Raw genomic sequence first — 7,285 nt, forward strand, 5'->3', positions numbered from 1 at the left:
GAGGTTCTGAATGCAGTGAGTCAACTGATGTTACTTATTTTCAGCTCACATATATTTAAGCCTTTACATCCAGATTTATTTTTGAGAAATCATTTCCAAAATAATTTCATTTATTGCTTGATTGGATTGACACGCTGAATGAATGCCCGAAATACATTCGGAATAATATATGTATTTCTTTAGCATTCATAAGCATTTGTTCAGTTTAGAGACAGTTGGCTTCACTGCTCTGTGATCATCGCAAACACCTCTCCTAACGCTTAATCTATAGCATACATATACAGTGAAATCTAGTTGACACGATTCTGCATAGTACGTTTTTTAGCCTAATACGTTTTCGTTTTTATTTCCTGCCAACATCCCTTGAAAATAATGCATTTTCATGAGTTTAATACCATCACATTTTTGCCAAAACTGGATAATACGACCGCGAAAGTGGATCTTGACCGATATATCGAGAAATCCTGCGTTTATTCTTCGCTATGACAGCTCGCACCGCGTTCCAACAAGCCACGATCTGCGCGTAGCAGAGCCGCTGAGACTACAGCAGCATCAGTTTAGCGGCGAAAAGATCGCTGCTAGGCGATCTTTTCTTTGAGATTATATATACACATATATATTGCCGCTTTGTGAGGGCCTCCCCTCCAGTGAAGGGAGACTTTAAGCCCTGCTTGTAGTCAAGCAGCCCTTACTGTGTCGTCGCAATGCTTACTGCGATTCGAATACACTGTGTAAAGCATAACAAAACATAACACTGCCGCAGAAAGGAAGCTGCGCGCACGCGACCCAACAACGGCCGGTGCGCCACCAACCTCCTCGGCCGGCGCAGCCGCCGCGCGTGCGCAGCGCGCGGAACAGCTCTATCACCACGTGACTTAAGCAACGCGCTCAGACACGCCGCCGGACTCCATCGTTTTCTGCGTGTGTTGTGCATCGCCTCCCGATCTTTCGAGTTTTGCAATCGGTGTGTTTCGGTTGTTTGAAGTGTGCGTGCGCTGTGTGCTCGTCCTTTACCTTCTGCCAGTGCTGCTTATTACGAAGATGCACTATGCTCAAAGGGAGACCTGCAGCTTCATATCGTGGAGCACTCGAACTGAAACGGTATGTACCACTATCACGTTGCTACGGCCAGCGCTTTGTTAACTCCGAGAGCGCGATCTAATGCCGTTAACTAAGGGGGCGATCGGAGATCTTTGTTCGTTCGCGTTCGTTCTGCGGTGCCTACGTCACAAAAGTGAGAGGAGGCGCAGCTCTCCCGCCTAGAACCGCCGAGAGGAAGAGAACAGCCAATCGTGAAGCGGAGAGCTTTCCGGAAGTAGACGCGCATCCTGTGACGTCGTCACGGGGACCGTGAAGCGTTTCTCGCCTTTTAATAAATGTAATTACTTTACAGAAAATTATTGTTTTTGCTTCTCAAGCTCAAACACTCTTTCAAACAGCAACATCTTTGAGTGATAATATTTAATAATGTTAGTTTTTTTTTGACGTCGTCGCTAGATGGTGTCGCGAACGCGAAAAAAAAAAAAGAAAAGTAGCGGCTGACGCAGTTTCAAAATGTCGTACCATCGCGACGTCTGCGTTGGTTCTTGGTTGTCTGATCGTCAAAAGGAGCTTCTGCTGGCTTTTGTGAAAGAGCATCCACAGATCGCGACGCTGTCGTGCCCGCTGGAGCCGTCGTTCACGAGGGAGGACCGGGACGACATGTGGCAGGAGCTGGTAGCGCTTTTGAAGGAAGTCCCTGCGCGTAACACCACAGCCTTGCCAAACTCCGAGAGCAGCAGAGGTGAGTGCGAGCACAATTGTATTGTGGTCGGTCATCTTACACGTCCCGCTTGTGCTTTACAGCAGCACCCGAGGCGGCCAGATTTCGGATTACCGCGGCCGCGTCGTGCTTGACAGGGACGAGTGTGCGAGGCCCATAGTTCGGGTGGTCTGAATCGGTAAGCACTGGCTTAGAATATCATTGTTACTTGTATGCTGCGAACAAGTGGGCTCGTTTGCTTCGAGCCATTACGCGCTGTTAGTTTTACTTTTTCAAACAATATCGAGTGGATCACCCGGCCGCCGCGTTAGCTGAGGTGCTAACACGTTGCGCCGCCCAGAACAGAATGCGAAACAGCCACATTTGCGGTGATGACTAAAGAACAGCCGCGAACTATATTTCGAAGGTCACTAGAGCACCCTACTTGTTCCAACCCATTTCTCAGACCCTCGAGTCGAGTGAGGTGCGTAGCCAGTAGGCTTGCCTCCCTCCACCCCTCTCTCCGAAGTCTGTGTGTCATAGCATGCCGCTGTTGAAACATTCTAAAAAAACATTGCTATTGTCCACTTCCACTCCATATTTCTTATTGCACTCAGTGTGTCAATCAAGAAACTTCTTACTATAACAGGTGAGCCCTGCTCCAGCTGCTGCTGGTGTGGCTGAAGAGGATGTGGCCCAGGATCTTCCCCGTGCCCCAACACGTAAGTTTCACTGATGTTTTTGATTAACTGTAGATGGTGTTACATGCTCACAGGTGATGCTCATGCGTGCAGGCATATGTTTGTGAAGAGACGACATCTGTGGGCATAAAGACAAAAAGCTGCACGAAAAAAATTTGGCAAACGGTTGCAGGAGCTAGTTAGTTGTATGCATAACTGTCAGATGGAATAAACGGTTGCAGGAGCTAGTTAGTTGTATGCATAACTGTCAGATGGAATAAACAGGTGTCCTGCCTTGCAGTTATGGTGAAATGTAGCAAAAAGGTAGCATTGCAAAAATGTTCAACATCTTGAAATGTTTCCCTATTTTGTCAGTTGCTTCAAAAGTGAAACTGAAAATGTGCTATTGCTAAATATACTGTTCAAAAAGCAAGCTCGTTATATAACTTCTTCACATAGCCATCATACACAAATGCACATGTTTGCACCTGTGTTACACCTGCTTGCTGTATGTTTTGCATACTGCAGCAGCTAGGGTTTTGGAAGGAGATTGTGTCAGTCATCGCGTAAAGCCGGGCAAACGATTGTGTAGCCCTGAGAAGGGCTGTTTGGTTGCTTCTCATGCAGAGGTGGTTAGAGGTGTGAGATGCGTTTGATGAGATGAGCGAAAATGAATTCTGGCACCGCTTTGGTCTGTCCAAACGAAGTGCGTTGGTTGTGCGGTGAACCAAGCACCATTCATGGATGCCATTGGGTCAGTGGATTTTCAACACAGAGGAAATTGTTGCACACACTGAAACTCTTCACGAACAGAAGCTTCCAGCGAAGAGTCGGTAGCAGGAAATTTTTGATGATAATGGCAACACATTTCTTGGCTTCCAGCTCATGCCGCAGCTGCGAGATGGGGGCAACCGGCAGGCCGAGGCGCTGGAGTTACCAGCCGCAAACACCAGGCGGCAGGGCCAGGCATCATTGGAAAGCTGCGCCAGGTTCAACTTCTCAGTGACGTGGTCCACGAATTGCAAGGCGTTGGTACCCTCGCCCGGGCCCTCATTGCAGCGGAAGCCACCTGCACAGTGATTTGTAAAGACTAGTTGTACATACATGTAGATTTATTTTTGTTCACATCACGAGCTATGATACGCTTGCTTGCTTCAATGGTGCCCTGCAATTTTTTCTCAGTTAATTTTCTTTTTCTGCATATCAGAAGCACTGATGTGCTGTTTCATTGTACATGCATTCAGCAATTCAGCAGTCATGCATTCAGCAATTTTGTAGTATATGCACATAGTGCACTGTAGTGTATCTTTATGTTTATAGTGTATACGTGTAGAATATTGTGGCACACTGTATGTTTTCTATCGATTTTTACACATCCTAGAAAAAAAGAAATGTGTTTGTGAACGGTCTAGGTTGCACAACAATTTTGAAATATTGCAAGACCAAAAAATAGTTGACGAATACGTGTTCTGTTGCTTAGAAGTGTTTAGACAATAGGATTGGGTACAAACAGAAATCAATAATAGAGGAAGACATATCAGCAACCAACAACTTGCATTTTTTTAGCGAGTTCGATTAATACCGGTTCGACTGTGCCTTGTTTTCATGTAATACAATGACTTTCGTGCTGCGAGACGCGTGTGTTGCTGCAGAGGAGCAGCAGGCACTTTGTAATAACTCCATTTGTATATTATAAAAGGAAGCTACTTTTATATTCTTTTCCTTGGCATTAAATTTAAGGGATATTTATTTATTTTGCTTTTTATGTGCATTGCTCGTGATACTTGTAATAAAATTTCACTTCTGACACCACCCATGTTGTTCACTTCATTTACAGGCACCATTCTTGTTGCACTAAAGCTACCGCATGTTGCTGTCCTGATTCAAACAGCCTTTTCAGGTTACCACTTTGGCTGCGAATGGCACCATGTGCCATTCACAGTTGAGCTCTCACTTGTGCTTAGTGTGAAGCGCCATATTTTACAACCTGGTCGAAGTATTTCATCAGCATGGCGTTGTGTGACAAGGGGGCATAGGTCGGCAAACTCATGAGCCGACTCACTCAGATTCAGATCGAGCTGCGAGTCCGGGTGAGTAATACATTGGTGAGTTCGATTCCAGGTGAAAACATTTTAGTGAGCCTGAGTCCGAGTGAATCCGCTTGAGGAAAATTTTGGTGAGTCTGAGTGAGCCCCAAGAGCAAAATATATTTCACGAGTGAGTCAGGGTGAGCTTCACATTTTTTGTCAGCCTATTCAAGGGGGTTATTCATTGATAGGAGAATGCTGTTTCGTTGATATGTGCAGCAAACATTTGAAGTGTAGTAAAAAAAAAAGCCTTTTGTTTATGCCAGTGACAAACACAATGAACAAAGACAAACCCGCACCACACAATGCTGCCAAGGTCGTTGCAGGCGGCGGCGTACTCTGCGCAGATGCTCAAGCATGCAGGCCCGGTGGTTCTCGAAACAGGTTCACTACACGGTTGCGCTGCTGCTGGTTCCCGTTGTGGTGGTGGTAGCTCAGCTGCTGCTGGCAGCAGCTCAGCATCGTCTGTGTCGTCATCGTCCCCTTCGAGAACAGGCTTATGTGCCGCCAACGCAATGTCGTGCAGAGCTGCACAAGCAGCAATGATGCTTGTGCAGCTCTGCACAAGCTTACAGCGTTGCACCACTCCACAACATTGCGCTTGGCGGTGTGGGCCTTGTTGTAGTGGTTATCAGGGGTGCCACGAGCTGGGCGTCCGGGCACTGGTGTCAGGAGTCACGGTTCTAACGTATAGCTGGAGTCTCCTGCACGAGGGCGGCATGACAGCTGTAGTGATAACGTCTTGAATGTGGCAAGCATTGACAGCACTTACCAAGCAAGCCGAAGTTTTGCTTCCAGGTGCTGACGGAGAGGGCTCCCCCGCCATACCCACGAGTCATGACTTGACCCCAGGAAACATGGACTGACATCCAGAGGTCGGCATCACATGTCTGCAGAATTCAATTCAGTCAAAATTGTACCCATAAATGACCTTGGGTACAATGTTGCGTATTATGTTAATGTAACTACATCTGTCTGCACTGTTACTGACGGTTGAAACATAGTTATGAACAAATCATCGACAGGGTAGGACTTGTACCATAAGTTCTAACACGAGGACAATGCAGTGTCAAAGGGTAGTCTGCATGTTTACTGCTTGGAACAACCCATCTTCCAGCCACCAAAGCCTTTTAACCAAATTACTGCTGTATGTTTAAGGCAATGTATCACAAAATATCTACAACACGAAAAACTTCGACTGAAAAAAGGGTTATGAAACAATGCGTATTTAATGTATGTACATGCTCGGGCGCGTTCCGAGGGACCGAAGTAAAGTTTATTCATCCATCTATGTAATGATCCATGTAACGTCCATCACGACAATGAACAATAAGGGCATACTACGGCACATTCTGGGAGCGCTAATCTCAACAAATACAAATCGAGAATCAAGCTTCGGGTACACATGGCGAACGAGCAACGGTAATATTATGCACTGTGCAGGCCGCTGAACCAAAGTGTACTCCGCGTCACATGATTTCATCGCTTATCCTAAGCGAAGTGCCCTGAAACGATCCAATTCCCGTACTGGATAGATCGAAAATACCGCTCCCACTATACTCAGTTGCAACAGCCTCAGTAAAGCGGAAAGTTTAAGCGATATAAATGAAACAATTCGCTACGCATACAATGCATGGATAATACTCACGATCATGGTGTTGAATGCGTAGAGTCCCTTCCCCGACATGTAATGCGTCGTGTCCGCGGAGCTCAGGCTATGGGGCTTCGGGATTGCGATGAGCGTACCATCCACGCACCCGACCACAACGGGAATCCGCCCGAGCCGAGCGAACGCCGCCTTTGTTCGCTCCTTCGCGTCCGTGGTCTCGGGAAAGGCCACCCACCGTTTCTGCCCGCCAACGACAGTAATGGCGCGTGCCACCTCGTGGATGGTTTCGCTGACGGACGACTGTGACAGGCCGATGAATTCCTCGCTGCCGACAGCTCGCTGGAAGCATCCGCTGGCAAAAAATCTCAGCGCAGACAACACCTTCCGCTCTGTTGAAATCCCACTGGCTCGTTGGCACCCGATGACGGGGTCGAGTTCGTCGCACAACCAACGTACCGTACGTTTCGAGAAACGAAAGCGCCGCCGGAATTCACACTCGCTCATCTCTTCAAACGCATTTCGCACCTCCTACCATTCTGCATCTGCTTCGAGAAACGCCAACGTAGCAAGGAAGCACCGTTGCAAGCGCCATTTTCTCAAAATCAGCTGTTGCGGCAGCCGCAACCGCCGCATCACTCCAAATACATGCCGCGCGACGCCATTGTTCGCTCGAGAGAACGCGAGCGAACGGGCTCGCTCTCCGTTCACTTTTAGCAGACGACATGCTCGTTATGACGCGGCGTGACGTCACCAAAAAAGAAAACATCAAGGAAAAAAAAGAAATGGCCACGCCCCTTAGAGTGGCGTGAGTTGTCCGGCTTCAGCCAATCGCGTGCGATCATCAGAACGAACGCGAACGAACGGCGCAGAACAGAGATCTCCGATCGCCCCCTAAGCTTTTCTTAACTGGTTGACGATCGGTGAGCATTTGTTAACGTAGCGAGCATATGTGAGTGTATTGTTTCATCGGAATGAAGGCAAAGTTGTGTGACATTAGGCGCGGGCAAGCTTTGCTTTGTTTGGTGTTGAAAGCAGTGTGCGCATGCGCGGCTGTGATTCGGAGGGGGATTTGAACGCAGTTGTGGCGGTGCCCTCCTGTTGGCGGTGGTGTTGGAAGGGGGCCCCGCTCTCGATGAACCACTATATTGATTTAAGAATAGTTGGGTTG

General features: G+C 47.7%; 1 long non-coding RNA gene across 1 annotated transcript; it reads left to right on the top strand.

The window, feature by feature from the left end:
- The first annotated feature begins 1,719 nt into the window (after positions 1-1,719).
- On the top strand, positions 1,720-4,235 carry LOC125760184 (uncharacterized). The gene is made up of 3 exons (XR_007417817.1): positions 1,720-1,783; positions 2,391-2,463; positions 3,304-4,235. It is a non-coding gene; the product is annotated as an uncharacterized LOC125760184 (long non-coding RNA).
- Positions 4,236-7,285: the final 3,050 nt, after the last annotated feature.

The sequence above is a fragment of the Rhipicephalus sanguineus genome, chromosome 10, assembly GCF_013339695.2.
Source record: "Rhipicephalus sanguineus isolate Rsan-2018 chromosome 10, BIME_Rsan_1.4, whole genome shotgun sequence".
Lineage (NCBI taxonomy): Eukaryota > Metazoa > Arthropoda > Arachnida > Ixodida > Ixodidae > Rhipicephalus > Rhipicephalus sanguineus.